Source organism: Micromys minutus (genome assembly GCF_963924665.1).
Source record: "Micromys minutus genome assembly, chromosome: 3".
Classification (NCBI taxonomy): Eukaryota; Metazoa; Chordata; class Mammalia; order Rodentia; family Muridae; genus Micromys; species Micromys minutus.
In genome coordinates, this window is record NC_137972.1 from 1,053,020 (window position 1) to 1,073,412 (window position 20,393).

The 20,393-nt window shown below is 43.3% G+C and overlaps 1 pseudogene across 1 annotated transcript; it reads left to right on the top strand.

Annotated features, from left to right (window-relative positions):
* The first annotated feature begins 16,127 nt into the window (after nt 1-16,127).
* LOC308418774 (peptidyl-prolyl cis-trans isomerase A-like) lies at nt 16,128-16,621 on the top strand (annotated as a pseudogene). Its single transcript has one exon. The product of its transcript is annotated as a peptidyl-prolyl cis-trans isomerase A-like (transcript).
* The last annotated feature ends 3,772 nt before the right edge of the window (nt 16,622-20,393 follow it).

A 20,393-nucleotide genomic window follows, 5' to 3' on the forward strand; every position in this document is an offset into this window, starting at 1 on the left:
CCCCCCCACCCCACCTGCTGTCGAAGAGCCCTTTAAAGGAAGTTGAGCTTTGTCTCAAAAGTAATCCAATGCTAGCATGTGATTGGGTGAACATGAAGGAATTTTCACCTAATTAAGTACCTGGGGAAAGTGGATATTGCTTCCAGGCACTTCACGTTCCCCAAAACAAAAAATACCCACACATTGTCAACTGGAAAGCTACACGTAGGTCAGCGCATTGCTGTGGAAACTAGCCACCATGTTCCATGAGAGGTAAGGGTTCTGTCTAGGCCCGGCCTCTCCCTGGCTGTGAGCCTCTCCAGGTCTCTCCCTAAAGCTTTTGGCCTCTGCAGCTGCTAGGGTACTCCCTGCTCACAGAGGTCATTGCTTTCCAGGAAAGCGGCAGGATATGTTTTCTGTCACTGCATATCATGCAGGAGATGGCCCCTGTGGGAACCTCAGGACCTTCGCTGGATGCCTCTCAGATGTAGTGCTGTCAAGAGAGCTGAGCTTAGCACAGACAAAGTTTAAATAAGTAACCCAAACTTGGAATTTCAGCCCTACTGCAACAAAGTCTTGAACGGCCTTCAGGGAACTGCAACAAAGTAATTCTAGGAATTCTTCCCGACTCTGTCAAGAGCAGGAACCAGAACGCAGCCTGAGCTGGTGACTGTGACTTCCACTGACCATTCTCTCTGAGGGGGCATCTAGAGTTTATTGTTCCTTCATTGATGTCTGTTGTGTGGTGGAGGGGCATGGAGTCCCTTCAGTTAGCTGTCTTGGCCAGTAAAAGCTGTCCAGAACAAAGCAGAGGGACTCTAAGCTCAGGGTAGTTTCTTTGTCAGGCTGCCGTGTCCCTAAGCTCCTATGTGGTCTGTGAGCTAATGTAGCTTGCCTTTTCAATAGACATTCCTTCTGTCCTCCGATTAAACTGATGGGGTAGAATGGGGGGTGGGGGTGCAGAATGACATTTAATCACCCAGCAAACTGACAAGCACTGATCCTGTTTTTATTGCCTGGGAGTTATCTTGGCTTTTCTACATTAAAAGCCATCCCTATAGTCTTATTTTTAGAACTTTGCGTGACAGAGATGGAAAGAGCCTATTAAATAGCAAACATGTCTAATCCAAAGGAAACAGAAACAGCTAAGCCAGACAACGGCCATCCACTGAGCAGCTTACAGCTTTTCAGTGAGAATGTAACACTAATTCTCTGCCTCCTCAGTTGTGCATCTTGGTCTTGGAAGTGCAGGTGGTTGACTCTCCTTTGCATCTGCTTCTGTCATTGGGGAGGGTTGTCTGTCTGGGGGTTTCCTTTGTCATGGCATATTGCTAAATTGTTTTTTTTTTTTTTTTCTTTCTCTCTTTTTTTCAAAGTGTCTTCATGGTACTAATCCTAAAATATAGCCAGGCATAGCTGGGGGATGTCTATGTCAATAAAGGGCTTTCAGCCTGGGTTTAGATCTCAGCATTTACCTAGGAAGATGGGCATTGAGGAGCCAGCCTGGCTGAATCCGTGAGCTTTCGGTGGAGAAAGATTGGGGGAGATTCCTTATGTTCTCCACTGGCCTCTAGAATACCCATGTGAATGTGCACACATACAAATCCACACATATCAGGAGATACATTTTTCAGAAATCTTACGTTTTACTTTCTCTTTAAGACAGAGTCTTTCCCCTAAAAGAATACTGTGCAATCAGGTGGTCAGCAGCCTGTCAGGCCAGAATCACAGGCTCTGAGCCAAACAGGACATTCTGCTGTAAGGATTAGCATTGTGTAAGTTGGTGTCACCTTTGCCTGGTAGTATGTAATTACTATATGGTTATTTATTTTCATATTCTATGGAAATAATTTTCTAGCTGAGGCAAAATTCACCAGTGTTTTAATTTGATAGTGGAATTTTTGGGGGTTTCATGGCTTAAAATTTCACTTCTTTCTGAGAAGTGATTCCGGTCAGGGGAAGGGAAGGTGTCACCAGCATGTGACAGCTAGATCCGAGGGCTTTCTGGTCTAGGCAGAACTCTGGAAATGCCTTTAAGAAAGTGGAGTTGTCAATGGCTTTGCAGTCACAAAAGCTTGGTTCTGGAAGCCACAGCACAACCTCGGGCTGTGGGAGAATATAAAATACATCGGAAAGAGTTCTTTCCCTTGTTGCTCAGCAGCATCTCTCCAAGTGTCTTTCCAGAAAATGATGTATTTAGCACAGACTCTTTACTGTAGTGTCTTTTCAAAAAAAATATTTTTTAGCATATGTATGTTGTATATATGTGTGTATGTGTTCATGTATGTAAGGGCCCAAAGTTAACATCTGAAATCTTCCTTGATTGCTCTCCACCTTATACCATGAGGCAGGGTCTTTCACTGGATCTGGGGCTCACTGGTTTGTCTAGTTTGACTAGCCAGCCTGCTCTGGGGACCCCCTGTCTTTACCTCCTATGCCCCAGGATTGCAGGCAAGCAATTAATACACTAGTATGTTCTGCAGAAGCAGATACAAATTAAGCATTGGCCAAGGAATTACTTTTCTTAGGGGAAAACATTCCTTAAGCTTAACATTCCACGGTAATAATCAGGGTGATGAGCATACGGGATCTGTGACTTGGTTATAATGCTTAGCTTATGTTCCAGTAAGAAACAGCACACTGGTGTTCAAACTGGCAATATTGATTCTCAGGAGAGGTGTGTGGCTTTTGATCGTTGCCATTCTATGAGCTGATTTGGAGTTTGGGCTCTTGTGTACTGATTCACACAGTTTCAGACACGTGGGTGACTTCAGAAGTAGTAATACCCAGAATGAAAGCAGCCGTCACAAAGTAAACATTTTAAAAGGTGGGAATCTGAAGAGTAGTCATGAAGCCTTTGTGTACACTCTTTAAGAAGATGAGTATTTCTATAAATAGTGAAAAAGAGAAGCAGAAGAATGAATACATTCATTCATCTTTGTGTGTTTCTTCCTGTGCTGCCCAGGCCACACTTCACTGAATTATCACAACGTGTTACATCTCCCGCTGTAAGTTGGCTGTTTGATCAACTTTGAGATGGCAGTAGCACAGCTCTCAATGCTTTGGAACTCTCGGAATGAATGAAAACGTTGAAATTTTGATTATTCCTGATGACTATGATTATTACCACAGACAGTCTAACCTTGGGCCTTCTATACGAAGCCATGGCCACCGATCTGAACATGCATAGACAATGATTTACATGGCTGTTAGTTTGTCAAAGACCTTTCCTGGATCATTCTTAAAACGGGTGGGTTACTTTTTGTGATGGTTAATATTGTCCACTTGACATGGTCCATAACTGCCTAGGAGGCAAGCCTATGGGCATGCTCACAGGGATTATCCAGGTTAAGCTGGTTAAGGTGGGAAAATCCACCTATGTGTGAGTAGCACCATGCTGTGCGACAAATTCTGGAGTTAGTAAAAAGAAGAGAGCAAGTTGAGAGCAGTTAGCCCTCTCCGTGTTACGGCTATGCACACATGTGACCAGTAGTCTCCTGTTCACCATGATGGAAGTATCCCTGGAATGGTAAGTCAAAACGAGCCCTTCCCGAAGTTGCTCTTGTCAGACATCTTATCACAGCTACAAGGTAAGGAGCAAATACACATCTGTTTTCCTACTCTCCACAGGAATTGATGTATCATGTAGCATGACGAGCCTCCTCTGTTGCCTGATTACACAGCACCTAGGGCTGTATACACAGAGAGAGCCACACAGTGATTACATGGATGTTCATGTGCCTGTCTCTGTGTGCTTGTGATTTCTTCAGGCCCATTAAGTGAAGCATTGTTGGCTAACTATGAAGCAAGCCTTGTATAGTTAGTACTTTTCATGGTTGTGAAACAAGTATTACCCTAAAAAAAAAATAGCCCCAGCTCTCATGATAGAATATAATATGAAGAGTATGAAATCATGTACACACACATGCACACACACACACTCACACACCTGCACATACCTGGCCACACACATGCACACAGATTCACACACACATACACACACACACACACACACACACACACACACACACACACACACACAGAGCATATACCATTACCTTACTTTAAAGGTATATTGAATATAAATCAATTTTCTAAGGTTAAAAATAAAATAAAATCCAGAAACCAGGTACTTGGAGAGAGAATCTAAGGAGAAAAAGTAGCTTCTAAAGCAGAAACTCCATCTTGCTATCTACAATTCCCAAGGAAACAAAGAGAGTTGAAGATACTAGAAAGTAGTTATTGTGATAGTTATTGAGACTGCAGGACTCTGGGTGTTGGGTTCTTTATGCTACTATTTATGCCTGGTTTCATGGTCTCTCATTCCTTCTAAGGACTTGTTCAAGGCACTTGCTGCTTTTCAACATTCTACTTAGAGCTCAGACAACAGAAAGGCTGGAAAAATGGGCTCTGATGCCTTTGTGTATATGTGTGTGTGTGTGTGTGTGTGTGTGTGTGTGTGTGTAAGGTCAGGATCTATAATAAAATTAAAAACTGATTTCAAGTTTCAGGTAGACATGTGGAGGTTTTTTCTCTGGTCCTTGTAAATATAAGTTTTATTTTTCTGTAGTAATGGTAGTCTCCAAGGTTTATTGCTGAATAAATTCACCGTTTCTAGTTCTTTCTGATCTCTGGCTGGCTGGTTAACTCAGCTGTTCTGGCTCAAACTCCTCTCCAAGCTGACTGATTCAAACTTGCTTCTCTCAGCTTCTAACTGAATTGCTCTACTTAGCCTCATATTAACTTTGGCAATCTGTTTTAATCTTCTGGCTCCTTCTCAGTCTCTGGCTTGTTCTGTCTTCACCAGTATCTAGCTTATTCTCTCTTGATGCAACCTGTGTCTGTAAAACTGCTTAGTCCTCTCTCCCTCTGTGCTATTCCCTCTTAAGTAGTCTCTCTTCCCTCTCCATTCTCATGAGAGTTAGGCATATCTTATTCTGTCATTTCTTTTTCTGATTTGTCACTTTGTCTGCCTCTCAATTAGACATCACTTTCAAACATGGGTACTTCTTTCTACAAACTAACCTTACCTTCATTGTTTGTAACTAAAGGTGTGTGTCTGCATTCCAGCCAGATTGCACAGACCTAGAAGGTCTTGGGATGTGATCACAGCAACCAAGTTGCTCTATTAAAATAAGTCTGCATGTTTTTCCAGGAAAGCTATATCTCAGGGTCTGCCTGTGCTTGCTTGGGAAAGAAGTCTTGAAGCTTCAGTACAACACACACAGCACATCAGGGGCAGCAGAAAACTTCTAAACATTTTTTTTTTAGTATTATCCAAGAAAGAGATCAATACTACATCATCTTCCCATTTCAATTCACATACATTTCTAATTTCAGGGGAGGGGCAATAAAAAAAGTCAAACAAAGCCAGGTTGTCACCTCTTTTCCCTGATGCTGCCACACTGAATTCAACTGTGGAAGGGTCTTTTGTAAGAACTGTCTTTCATGACAATAGTACCCTGTTGCTTTCCAAATGAGGCGAAGGCTGGAGATGTAGCTTCCTGGTGCAGCTCTAGCCTAGTATGGACAAAGCTCTGGGTTCAATCCTTGCTGTTGAAGTAAATAGACATAAATAAACAAAATGTAGGTGCTGCCTGTGTTTTAAGAGAATCTCACGACTCCAGGAATTAGACCAGAGTAAAGAGAAGCTAATCCCCAGGGCCTAGCTTCTCGCCCAAGTTTGCAGTTGCCATTACTGTTCACTGTTGTTTGTACATTAGCTGAACGACTGAATTTCAGTGTAGACAATTCAAGACAGTAGACTAGGAAGCTGTAACAGCTAATATCAGTATAGAAGTCTATTTTCCAGACCGACTTTATGACCTCCATCTTAATTGATTTCAGAATGATGCTTGTCAGAGCTGCTACTGTGGCTCTAGGTCTTACTTCCTAGATTTTAACACCAAAGCTGGACAATGACCTATGACTCAAGTTTGAACCCGTTTGACCCCCTGTCTGGAGCTCCTCATCCCAGGTCACCGACTTTTACTTCCCACAGTGCTTACCACCCTGAACTTGCTTGCATTCCGTTTTACAATTTCATTTCCTTTTTGGAGGGAAGCATCCCCCGACTGTGTCTCAAGAAAATATTAAATTTTGTTTGTATTCCCCTGAGCTAGCATCCCCTGAGCAGGAGAGGTGATCCAGAAAGCAGGACTAATTCACATTTAGATAGCTCTGGGTTTTATTTCTACTTTCCACAAGCTATTTATGCTTCTGTATGTCAGTGGCTCAGAGTCCAGCAGCAAAGACCAATATTTCAAATTGATTTTTTTTTTTTTTTTGCATGATGTGTTTTCTCCTGTTTTATCTCTCTGCCTCACAGGACTCAAGCTTATGTCTCAGTGTGTTCTTTAGAAACCAAGAACTTAACCTTCATGCTTCTTCTGAGAACCAGAGTTAGCTCTTTTGATTGGCTCCGTTTGAATTAGGTTTGAGCATCCCTACAAAGTGAGGCACTGTCCACATTCTTATTTTCTAAGGAAAAGCCTCAAAATGGAACCAAGATCAGCTCACCAGCAGCTCAGCTTCAGCCTACACTCCCTGGGGGCACCTCGGAGCTGGGAGTCTGCCCAGGGCTGCAGTGAGTGCTGTTAGCTGAAATGAACATGTGGTGTTGGTCAGTCTAGAATATGAAGACACATTGGGTGACTAAATTGTGTTGTACATGAATTATATCTCAATAAAGCTGGTTTTTAAAGAAAAATAAAAGGGTGGGGGATCCAGGAGCCATTAGAATGCTCAATTTTAGGGGGACAGGCAAGGTTCTTAAATAGTTTTTCTAGGAGTTGATTAAATATACAGGTATTTAAACACACACACACACACACACACACACTAAATCCCAGATAAATATCATTACATTTCTTAACAGCATAGATGGCAACATTTTACTGTGTTGACATAGATCACCCTGAGAAAGCAGCCAGCAACACTGAAACTTCCTGATATGTTTGCCTGTGTAACAAATAATTAAGCAGCAAAGCCAGAATGTTCCTTTACACTTACAAAGAGCAACAAATTGAGGGCTGAACTGAGATGGTTCCATCTGTAAGTGCTAATGTTAGAAGCTCCAAGACCTGAATTAGATCTACTAGAACCCATGTGGGAAACTGAGTGTTGAAATGTGTGCCTGTGATCCCAGCATTGGTGAGGCAGAGACAGATGATGTGTAGGATTCACTGGTTGGCCAGCCTAGTCAAATTGGAAGGCCCCAGGTTCAAAAAGAGATCCCATCCCAAAACAAGGTGGAAAAAGATTGAAGAAGATGCCCAAAACTGACCTCTGGCCTCCACATACACATAGGTGTGGGAATCCCACCATCACCACCTGCATGTACAGGTATGAACATCAAAGGCAATGAATGGGTTAAATAAAAATGGTTGGGTAAGCTTGGAAAATGATGTAACACTGTAGACCTACTCTCCCCAGATAACCACAGGCTCACAATGGCATGAAGTGAAAGACAAAAGTCTCTTACTCCCTGATGCCTCCCCACTTCCCACTGGAAGGAACCAAAGTCTTTCAACATGGCACAGGTCTCTGCTGGTTAGAGTAGCCAGAGGCTTTACACTGTACCTTTCGTAGAGGGGGGTGCTTTTTGTGCAATGGGACTTTTAGAGCTCTGGGTCCCCATAAAGATGCACTATCCATTAAACAATTCTGATAACACACCTTGACAAGTGCAAAGCACTCTGGGATATTTAAATTCACCATCTGTATTTGAATGGGGTGTGTGCCCCAGCCTGTGGGGTCAGTTTGCTCCTTCCACTTTTATGTGGGCTCCCAGGATTGGACTGGGCGGTAGGCTTATGTGGCAAAGAATTGTGTCCTGTGAGCTGTCTCTTCAATACCCATCAGTCAGTGCTTCAGTATAAAATTTCTTTTACTCTTTTGACTTTGAGAAAGCGTACAGGCTAAGAGCCTTCTTCCTAAACTTGAAAGAGATTTCCAAGGAAGATGTTGATGAAAACTTTAACTGAAATAACCCTATTAGCCATAAAATCCCAGAAGTTAAAAAAAAATCACCAATACTTAAAGGCAGTAACAAAAACTTCATTTAAAAATGTATGCTGGAGAAGGTCACTCTGGGGAGCTTTGTGCTTCGAGAGTGGACCACGTGACACCATGAAGGGCCTCCCCGCGCTTGTACACATGCGCAGTGAATGAGCGGCTCCAGGTAAAACTTAGACAGTCAGAGCCAGCAATGGACTGACACACAGTGGAGCAGACTAGAGGGGTTGCCTCCTTCCTGGGGATGCCCCAAGACTACATTTAATGTGTGCCAGTCCGGCACTTGGGAGGGAAGTTGAGGCAGCAACGGGAAGGCAAATTCAAGGCTGTCTTGTGCAAACATAGCTAGACTTCGTCTCTGTACAAGACAAACAGACTAGACCAGTACTAAACTGAATAATTAAAAGAGGGGTATAGGACATGGAATGCCTTTTATTTTTCAGGTCCGTGGTAGCCAACTGCCTCTGAGGCCAAATGGCCTGGGAACAAGCAATCTTGGGCACACCATTATTAAAAGGCTTCATGTCAGTTTTCCTACTCCAGGGAGTATTTGTTGGGATTTTGTAAACCTCAGTTACCTAGCAACAGTCAGGTATATCCCACCCCTCACTCCCCACTGCTTGCCCCTTCTCTCTCTCTCTCTCTCTCTCTCTCTCTCTCTCTCTCTCTCTCTCTCTCTCTCTCTCTCTCTTTCTCTCTCTCCTCTCTTGCTTGCTCTTGCACTCTTGCTCTCTCTCTCTCTCTTGCTCTTCCCCTCTTACCCCTCCTTTTCCCCTTCCCTTTCCCCCTCTCCACGTGCTCATGGCCAGCCTCTACTCCTCTATTTCTCTCCTCTCTATGTCTGTCTGTTTGTCTGTCTCTGCCTCTACTACCCTCTTAACTCTCCCATGACTTGAATAAACTCTATTCTGCACTATATGTTGTGTGGCTGGTCCCTCATGGGGAAGGGATTCCCAACATGCACCCCCCCAAAGGCATCTCCCTTGCCCCCAGACCTTGCCACACCTCAATGGGCCATATCTCCTACACTTTCTTCATTGTTTTCCTAACATTAGTGCTGAAACCCAGGACGTCATCTTTTAACAACATTGGTGCCCCATGACTTTTAACAACAGTATCCAGGTAGGCAGCAGGTGCTGCTCTCAGCTGCCTTGGCTGCTTCACACACACAGCAGCTCTTCTGAAACCAGGCTGATACAGCCTTTGGGGAAGACTTGTTGAAATGCTCAGTCTGACTCAGTGAGCCCGGTTGTGGTCTGAGTCCAGGCACATTGAACTGAGCACCAGCGGCCCACACTCTGGCAGTAAGGTCTTAGAAGAGGCAGATTGAAGGATGCTCAGGTACAAGGTGTGTGAGCCGTACCCAGAGTTGAAAGATGCTGTGAGAACACACACAAGTCAGCCCACTGCCCTGGGTTCACACTGTGTGTCCCAGGAGAAAAGCATATAATAATAAGGCTAGGCTAACATACTCCTGAAAGCAACCTTGTTGAGAGTCCACATGTGACTTAACACAAAAGGGCAGGGTTGGCCTCATTCCAGTCAGTGCTTGGTGCTAAGCAGCAAGCAAACAGTGCTGTGCCTTTGCACCCTCATTCTCTCGCCTCCAAAGGCTGTGCAGACCACAAAGGGGCTGGAGTGGTGTCATTTACTCAGCCACAGTAGCACTGAGGCTTCTGTATTATGGCCACAGACACAAATTCAGGCAGTAACCAGATGGTTCCTTACAGCACCAATGACAGAACCTTTACCCCAAGGTCCCTCTTAGTCAGCAGTGAAGATACTATCAGCCATTCCAGTAAGACCCCAGTGTTAGAATAGCCAGCTTCCCTTTGCTGCCACAGTTGCTTGTGCCTCTCGGGTCAATTCATTGTGTTTGAAATTCATTCCTCTTTAATAGACAGCCTGGCCTGTCCCTGGCTGAGGGCTTAGCTCTTCTTGGAGCATACCCTGCAGTGAGATGACCTAGTCACATGGTCCCTGGCATCCTACAGAGCTCTGTGGAAACAGCTCAGGAGCTATTGGTGTTGCCCTGGAAAATGCCCAGCTAAAGGCAGAGGGAAGGTCTTGTGAGTAGCTTGTATCCTGCTAAGTAAAACTCTCCACCATCTTGTCAGGGAACTTGAGAAGTACCTGAGCTACACCAAGACCCAGCATCCTGAGGGTTCGGAGGCAGGAAATCTTTTGGCGCCTTCACACACTGAGTTGAAAATCCATAGTGAATCGTGTAATCTTTGCAAAAACCAACAGCGCTGAGGGCTAAGGTCCAATCAGTAAGTGTTTAAGACAAAGCGTTACTAACCATGGATAGATTGATGAGTCTTCCCTCTCACACAGGTTCCACAACGCTGTCCCCCGCTTCGTGGGCTGCTGCTTAAGCTCTGCTGACTCGTCAGCCGAGCAGGGCCTTCCTCATTTTCACGTAATCTTCTGCAACACTTTAAAATTAACTGACAGTTTCACCAATTATAATTTACAAAATATATAAATTAAGGTAGTCAGTTTGTTAATTTAAAACTTTGGAAACAGATTTTCATGTAACAGCTGTGATGTGTAATCTCACAGTTGACACTAATCTCCATGACGATTTTTCTTTTGTGAAATAGCATTCCACAGTAGGAAGGTTTCGGGCTAGGGTCATCCACTTGGGATGGATTCTCCTTTACCTTCTGTTGAGTGTTTTTGTTTGTTTGTTTTGTTTTGTTTGTTTGTTTGTTTGTTTTGAGATAGGATGGAGAGAAAAGGGAACGAGTGATTATAATTCTTATCAACTCATTGCCATTCTTGCTAGTACTTAAAATGTATGATTATTCTAGAGAAGATAATTAGTTACATTTTTGCTAATTTATGTGGTTTTTGAGACAGGGTTTATGTGTCTCAGGTTGGCCATAGACAACTAACTTGTAGTATAGGATCAGTTACTGAGCATGAGCTGGATGCTCCGAGCATCTGTGAAAATGATGGACTTGTGGTACCACCATCTGTCCAGGAGATGGTATACGCTAAGAGGTGAACTATAGTCCTTCAGCATTTATGTGTAACATTTATCTTACTTGAGAGTTTTTGTTGTTGTCTCCTATGCGTGTTGTATTAGTCACGGTTCTCTAGGGTCACAGAACTTATGGGTCGTCTCTATATAGTAAGGGAATCTGTTGGTGACTCACAGTCTGTAGTCAAGCTTCCCAACAATGGTCAGCAGCAGCTGTGAGTGCAAGTCCAGGGATCTAGCAGTTGCTCAGCCCCACAAGGCAAACAGGCAAAGAAAAACCTTCCTTCTTCCAGTGTCCTTATATAAATCTCCAGAAGAAAGTGTGGCCCAGATTAAAGGTGTGTACCCACTACTCCTGGATCTGGGACTTGTTTTGTCCCAGATGAACTTGAATTTAGAGATCTGCTTGTGTTAGTATCCTGGGACTCATAGCCACTATGCCTCAAGATCTCCATGCAAAGATTCAGGTCAGAAACTTGTATCTCCCAGCCTCAAGATCAGGATCACAGGTGAGCCTTCCAATTCTGGATTGTGGTTCATTCCAGATGTGGTCAAGTAGACAACCAAGAACAGCCACTGCACTTGCCTTTCTCATTTCATTGATATCTAACTCAAACGTTTTGTTTGAAGGAGATGCCGCAAGTACTCTGCCTGGGGTAGCAATGCTGGTCATTGTCTTCTGGTCACTTCCCCTGGGGCAGATTTTCCCTTAGTGTAAAGTTTGTTCTGTTAGGCTAGGTTAGGGAAGTAAGTTTAGGCAGGAATCTGATTTCAGGCTAGAACAAAGAAGTAGGCTTCAGGCAACTTCTTTGGCCTAGGACAGGGAGGTGGGCTCAGATAATCCTGGTCATCCTTTCAAACCCTTAGAAATAGTGATCATGGGTTTTGTTTATCTCCCTGCGTGTTCCCCAACTATTTGTGTTCACTGTCTTGTTCCCTTAACCCAGAATGACCTTATTATTACCTGCATGTAATTAAAATGGTATAAAAAGCAGACTGGAAGAATTAAACCTGCCTTTCAGCCTCAGAACTGGCTGGGGTCATGTCACACTGCAGTGTTGTCTCTTTCTTTTTTAATCCTTGCTCCGCTGCTGGAGAGCCCGGCTGACAGACTGAGCTGGCTTGGTCACTGGCCCACACCTGTCCATGATGGCCTGTGCTCTCTAACTGTGGGCCAAAATGAACCCTTTTTTCCTTAAGTTGTCTTTGCCAGGAATGTTGTCCTAATGAGAAAAGTACCTACTACAGTGCTCAGCTAAACTTGCAGAATGAGTGAGTGTAGACAAGAATCTGTATCCCATCTATACCCATTTTATTTTATTTTTTAAAGATTTATTTGTTTGTTTTATGTGAGTACATTGTCATTGTCTTCAGACACACCAGAAGAGGGCATCAGATCCCATTACAGATGGCTGTGAGCCACCATGCGGTTGCTGGGAATTGAACTCAGCACCTCTGGAAGAACAGTCAGTGCTCTTAACCTCTGAGCCATCTCTCCAGCCCGTATTCCCATTTTATTCTTGCATTAAGGATTCTGCCTCATCAGAGTTTTGGGTTAGGAAGGGGCATAGTTCAGGAATTCACAGCACTGGGTTTTGTTTGTTTGTTTGTTTGTTTGTTTGTTTTAGCAAGATGTGCACTGTGTGCCTACATAGAGCAGCATTCTAAGAAAGAGCCATATGAGTTGTTCACTATGGCTATAGGTTTAGAGATGGGTCAAGGCCACCAGCCAGAATTTCACCAGAAAGCATTTTCATGCAAGTACAAGGACAGAATTTCATGCTTCCCTTCCCATTCGATCTTCATTGACGATCAGTGTCTTTGGTTGGTACATGTACACCCTGGTGACTAGCTTGCATGCTCTGTTTCACTGTTGTCTGGCCTTGCATTTATTCCTGGCTTGTTTCCTCCCAGTTGTTGACTTCATGTAACTTAATAAGCCTGTAGTTGCTTCCATTGTAAGTGAAAATTGCAGCCGCTTCATGCATCTGGGAAGCACGTTGCAGATGTGAATGCCGTTTACAGATGCTTCTCTATTTCTGTCTTCCATGCAATGCCCTCTCGGCTGGGCCTTTCTTCTAAACTCTACAGATCTGTCAGATACAAGCCAGTGTCCCCCTTTCCCCAAGAGCTTTCTCCCACCTCTATCTTTGCCCAGCAGTCATGTGCTGCACTTCCTGGATTGCTGTCTTGAGCTGTGTTTTGACATTTTCAAACATTTTCACCTTTGCAGGCTTGTCTCCTGAACGAACTTGCCCATTTCTATAGAGGAAACACAGTGGCTTTGGGAGGTCTGGAAGTGTGACGGCATGGAGACCTGGACAAATGGGAAGCTCTGGTGAAAACCGGGGTCTACCGAGAAAAGGTATGGCGGACCAAGCTTATGTAAGTCACTGCATCACCGACATCCCATTTCTCGTGGTGCCTGGACCATGGATGGAGTGGTGAGCAGGAAGCCTGGGTTCCAACTTCAGACCCCAGAACCAGGTATCTGCGCTTTGGAAATCTGTTTATCAATCTAAAGGTGTGTGTAGGGGGTGGGGGCTGGCTGTAGTGGCAAACACCTTTAACCCCAGCACTTGGGAGGCAGAGGCAGATGATCTCGAAGAGTTCACACTAATTATATGTTTTATGATTCCTTATGTTATCCCTTTTGTATCAACCAAACTGCTAACGGACATCATGATGGATAGCATAGATTTCTATTATAGTTAAGGGTATCACCTCAGTGGTAGAGCATGCTAATGTTTAAAATAACAGCGAGCTTTCAATGACACCCGATATCTGTTTTTGTTCATTTGTTTGTTTGTTATTTGAGATATAGTCCTACATCTTGGTCTCTTAGAGCTCCCTCTGTAGCCCAGGATGGCTTCAAATTCATAGGGATCCTCTTGGCTCAGCTTCTTGAGACCTAGAATTATAGGCCTGCACCCCCATGCTTGGCTTTGAAACTTTCTTAATTTTAGTGCAAAATTAAACTTTACTTTTGAGTGATTCTGATTCAAAATCCTTGAAAAGCTGTCATTCAAAAATATTTAAGATGATTGCTTCTGCCGAAGCCAAGTTCCTCATCTTTCTATTCATCTTTGCTATTGACAATGCTGATAGAAGATTCAAGTTTTAAAGATCTCTCTCTCTCTCTCACACACACACACACACATTCTCTTATGTTTAAAAAGTGACAGGTACCTCATTTTAGAATCAATAAGATTTAATTTGAAGGAACCTCAAAGTTATATTGATATGAACTTGTTTCGTTTCAGAAATTAGTGACACTGTTTTTTGCTGTATCAAGAGGTAGCAGCTTCTGCCAGCATTTCCTATATTAAATGCAACTCTAAAACACTATGAGACTTGAGAAATAAATTGAAAGTTTGAAAGATTAGTGCTTAAGCTTCTTGGGCAATGGATTTTAGCACAGAAGGAATGAGCAGCCAGTGAGTACAACTCGGGAGCCTGTCTCTCCTTGATTTTTATATTTTAAATTCTAACTGGAGATAGTCCTGTGATGGTGATTCTGAACGTTTCTCTCCACAAAAGACTCATGCCCTGAAGATGGGTCCTCAATGCAAGCAGCATTCAGCAGAGGCGTAATGAGAAGATGTCACAAGGGCTCTGGATTAATCTCTTGTTGGAGTCCCAATTTGAATGGACTGTTGGGAGGTGTGGCCTTTTTGGAGGAAGCAGGTCATAGAGTTGTGTCTTTCCCTGTGCCCTATTGTTATGGACTCATTGCTTCCTCAATCCCATGAACAAAATTCTGCCTTCTCTGCCTCTGTTACCTCCTGCCTCGACTCAGCTCCACAACAATGGAGCCAGCCTGCCATAAACTGAACGCTCTGAGTCAGGATGACTGCTTCCTCCTTTGAGCTATTTACGGCAGACATCCATCACAGCACAGCTTCAGTTTCCAGTCAGAACACGGAGAATGTATTCACGGGAAACCTGTGATTCCACGGTCTTAGAGCAAACAACACGGCTTTACCATCTCAGTCCCCTGTGCCAGGCGAGGTCCACATTTATAAACCTTCACCAGTTGGTCACAACTTGTGAAATCCTTTGTCTGTCTGTCCGTATGTCACAGGCCATGCTCATTGCAGATGTGCACATCTGGTTAAGGGTAGAAAGGTGATTTTACAGATGACCTCAGCTCAGCCTCCTACACATGCAGGCATCCCCACATATAATATTCCAGAGAAAAATATCCAGCACCTGATTGAACACTTTCTCTTTGAGGATCAATTGAATGGCTATAAAGTTCCTCCCCACACCCACTGAACACACCCACTGAACAGAAATCTGAACTTGGTTGGCCTTGCCTTCCTGTTTAGGACAGGCCACAGGCATCACACTAATCTTCTTTACACTGATTTTAGGCAAATGCTCCTTCCCACTCCTCTGCCCACATGTCCATGTGGTTCTCTTTCCAGCAACTATGCTTTGCCTAACCTGTTCTCCTCATTAAGACATGGGATCTGGAGGAGAGCGTGCATTTTGAACTGCTGTTTATAAGAACAAGAAGAGAGCTCTTCCTTGCGGGGATAACCCTGGGCATCTGGGATTGTCCCTGAACAAACACTCTGTTCCCAGCACAAATATCTTTGCTATTCGTTGTTGTAACCAACCAGATCTGAAAAGAAGAATTCATTTTATTTGTATAGCTGCTGATTTATGAGGGTCATATTGCTGTGATTCCGTCATAAATTGAAAATGGCATGGTGAGTACATTTATTTAATATCCTCAACCTAGGGGACATCATGATTCAGACTACCCCAAATGTGTCAGAGGGCTTTCAAGTGGCCAGTGGCTGAGTGAAATCATTTTACACAAAGACTATTTTGTGGCCAGCATCTCATATCTCACTTAGCACATGGAAGGTAGTATCCGTTCTTGTGTGTGTGTGTGTGTGTGTGTGTGTGTGTGTGTGTGTGTGTGTGTGTGTGCAGGTGATAAAAACCAGAAACTGGAAACACCAGAAACACCGTCAAAGTGTACACCAAAGTACACTGCTAAGGAGCAATTGCTTTTCTATCTTGATCACAACTGTGATAGGCGGCTGTCGATAATACCATAGCCTGATGGCTTCAGTGATAACTCCAGCTTTGTAGATGCCGCTGTTGCTTTGTGCTTCTGGCTGCAGCCATGGTCAACCCCATGGTGTTCTTTGACATCTTGGCCAATGGTGAGCCCTTGGGCCAAGTCTCCTTCGAGCTGTTTGCAGACAAAGTTCCAAAGACAGCAGAAAACTTTCATGCTCTGAGCACTGAAGAGAAAGGATTTGGTTATAAGGGTTCCTCTTTTCACAAAATTATTTCAGGATTTGTGTGGCAGGGTGGTGACTTTACACGCCATAATGGCACTGGCAGCAGGTCCATCTATGGAGAGAAATTTGAGGATGAGAACTTCATCCTGAAGCATACAGGCCCTGGCATCTTGTCCATGGCAAATGCTGGACCAAACACAAATGGTTCTTAGTTTTTTATCTGCACTGCCGAGACTGAGTGGCTCGATGGCTGCATGTGGTCTTTGGGAAGGTGAAAGAAGGCATGAACATTGTGGAAGCCATGGAGCGTTTGGGGTCCAGGAAGGGCAAGACCAGCAAGAAGAGCACCAATTCTGACTGTGGACAACTCTGATTTCTTTTGACTTGTGGGCATTTTACCCATTAAACCATTCCTTCTGTGGCTCAGGAGAGCACTCCCACCCCATCTGCTCAAAATATCCTGTAATCTCTGCTCTCACTGAAGTCCTTCGGGTTCTGTATTTTCCTCATTCCCCTTCAAGTCTAGCTGGATTTCAAAGTTAAGTTTATAGTTATGAATAAAAACTAAATAAGAACAACAACAACAAAAATGATAACAACTCTCTAGCCTCATGTATTTGCATACTCTGTTCCCCAGTTAGTGGAATACTTTGGGAAGGGGTTAGGAGGTGTAGTTTTACTGGAGAAGATGTGTCACTGGGGGTGGGTAGGTTTGAAGCTTTAAAAAGCTAACACCATGCTTTAAGCTCACCGGATCAAGATGTAAACTCAGCTACTGCTCCAGCATAGCATCATGCCTGCCTCTCTGCTCTCTCGTGATGGTCATGGATTCGAACCCTCCTTTATATGTGGACCTGATCCCGGTGTTTTGACTCAGCAACTGAAATGTAATTAAGACAGCTGGTATCACAAAGATTATTGCATTGCATACCTCACTGGTCCTAGAAAAGTTCAAAATTCAAAGTCCAGTTTTGAAGCAATACCGATTGCTTTTATGATATCTTTGCATGTGTTCTCGCTCATGGGTGAGTGGGTAAACATATGTGTAGGTGGATGAGCATACATGTGTTTGCTCATGCACATGGAGCCAGAGTTCAACCTTGGGTTTTCTTCCTCAGGTACCATTTATATTATGTTTTGAAGACATGGTCTCTCATTGGCCAAGTAGGTTAGGCTTGCTGTTCATTGAGACTCAGGGATAAACTTGGCTCTATCTCCACATTCTTCAGATTGTAAATACCATGGCTGGCTTTTGTTCAATGGCTTTTTGGAGCACCCACAGTTGTAATGGGGCACTTGTGCTTATGAGGCACACACTACCAATGAAGTCATCCCCAGACTCTTCTGAATTATCTTAAGCTAGAGAGAGCATCATTTAAGGTCTGTGCTATTCCCTGAAATAGGAGTATTTTTGTTTCTACTGTTAACTGATCACCTTCAAAATACTTTAGCAATTCAAATTGATCAGTTTGATTACAATAACTTTTGAATATTTAAAATCCTTGGTGAAGTGAAGTGTTAAAAAGATCAGAACTGACAGTAAGCTTGGAGCAAGGCTCTAGAACCTTCTCTTTAAACTGAGTTTAATTTTAATCAAGAGACAACCAAATATGGACTTCCTTTCATGACCAGCTCACATTTCTTGTCCTGTCTAAGTGATATCAGTATCGTTCGTACTGCTGAGCACTTACATCTATGCAGTATCTTTGTCCATTTTCAATTCAGTTGTTTATTATGACTGAGCTGTGTGTTTCTTATGTGCCACGAAGAGTAACTCCTCTTACGTAGTGTAGCACAGTGTAATATTTTTGGCAGCACAGGCTGAATTCTCGTTCTCTTGGTTGTTTTCTTTTCTGTTCACATCTGAACTGAATCTTACACAGAAAATCAACTTTTCCTGTGTGGGAAGATGAACATGTGATAGATTGACAGGCTCGTAGGTGTTTGAAGGTGGTCCTGTTAAGATTCCTATCTCTGGTTATACAAGTGAACATGAATCTAATTACTGCTTGTTCGAAAGTCTTTGCAGATTGAATTAAAGTCCAGAACCAGTTGACCTTAAACGATAGAGGTTACCTGGGCAAGCCCAAGTCAATCTTGTGAGAGTTTCAACAAGACAGAAGAGGAAAGAACAGGAGTCTGAAGAATTTGAAACATGAAAATTAGTTATGCTCCATTATTGGTTTGAAGACACAAGGAGAAGTAACGTGGAGGCTCTCCAATTCCCATCTATCCATCTGTCACCAACAAGGACATGGGAACATTGTCCCTTTGTCCCCCACCCACCCCAAATAAGAACAAGCCTGACCAGCACCTTGACACTGGTCTTGTGAGACACTAACAACAAAATCCATTTTAGCTTCAGAACTCTGACCCACCTAACTGTCCCTTAATATATCAGTCACTAGTTACAGTAACTAGTCTAGGCTACATGCTCATATATCAGGTGTTCATATATGTCTATCTTCTTCTGTTTTCTTGCTATTTTAGAAAATATTGTCTACATCCTTTATGTTACTTCATAGCCTTCATAAATACTACCTTGCGAGCTAACTAGTAGTTCTTAAATGAATGGATTAGAGGTTATCTGATAAGTGCCTATTGTTGGGTGATCTGGTTTCATTTCTATTTTTTAAATACTTCATTTTTTAATTTATGTGTGCCTCTATGTGTTAGTGCTCACACATGTATGTAGGTGCCTATGAAGACCAGAATAGAGCAGCAGATCCTTGGAGGTAAAATTACAGGTCATCATGTGCTGAGTGATGTGGGTCCTCTGGAAGAGTAGCAAGTACTCTTAACCATTGAGTAATCTTTCCAGATTTTACCTGACTGCACTGTGGGGGTAGTCAACTTAAGACAGATTCAGAAGATAGGAATCCTGGAGCACAAAGTACAAGGGCATGTAGTCCAAGCTATGAATAGCCAAGTCAATATAATCTTCTCTGGAGGCATCTAGGCATGTAGTTACTATGCCTGAAGATGGAGACCAAGTGGAGGAATGGCATGAGTCTGTGGATGAAGAAAGCTGCAATCAAATGTAAAACACAGCAAAGTTGTTTTTATTTTATTCCCTTTCTGTGTTTTCCTGGCACTGGTACCATCCCATGAGTGCTGGTGTACACCAGTCTTCTTCTTTAGCTGTTGTTTAATGATATTGGGCATTTCTGCTTTGAAGTGATATTTCTCTGTTTGTCACAGCTTGGTATCAATGACACACTCCTAGCTGTTAAGAAAATCTAAGATTATAAAAGAGACATTTGCTGAGTCTGAGGATAGCAGAGTGCCAGATCCTCTTCTGTATTCGAAAGATGACTCATTAGTGGAGATGAAGAAAGAGTCTCATGAAGTGTCTGTGAAGCCAGAAGATGAAGTGGTGGTGGTGGGGAATTCCGTGATGAGGATAAAAGGTTTAAAGAGGTTTCATGTCTGTTACAGCTTTTGAATTAGTGGGTCTTAAATGATATGTATCTTAAAAGAGATAACTGGGACAGATCTAAATCTCCCTTGGTACCTTTTTATATAAGTTTCTTTTCTCCATGTTTTGGGAAAATAGCTGACAGGAAGCAGGTACAGGGCTGGAGCTTCGTTTGGGCTCACAGACTAGGGAAGGGACTCTCTGTCAACCTTTGACTTTGCAGCCAGTCAGGAAACAGAGTGAGAGGACATGGGATGGACTATCAGACCTCAAGGGTCACTTCAGTGATCACTGCCTACAGCAGAGGTTTGTTGACCCTCCCATGCCATACCTTCACTTGGGGGTCAAATGTTCAAGCACATTGACCTCTGAAGACATTTCACACTGAGACCACCATGGTCCATGCTGAGTCTCTGTTACCAGAGCAAATGGCTTAGAACATCAGAGATTCATTTGTGTCACCTTTGGATGCCAACAATCATAAATAAAGGGCTGGCAGGGCCATACTCCCTGTGGATACTCCAGCAAAGAATCCTTCCCAGTTTGTCCAGCTTCTGGTGTCTCTGATGTCACTGGCTTCTTGTGATGACATCACTACAATCCACCCTCATCTCTGCATCGTCTTCTCTGGGCCTCTGTTTTTGTCTCTGTTTGATAAAAGACATTGGATTCAGAACTCAGCTTGGCATAACAGGATGATCTCACCATGTGTTTTCTGACCATTTAT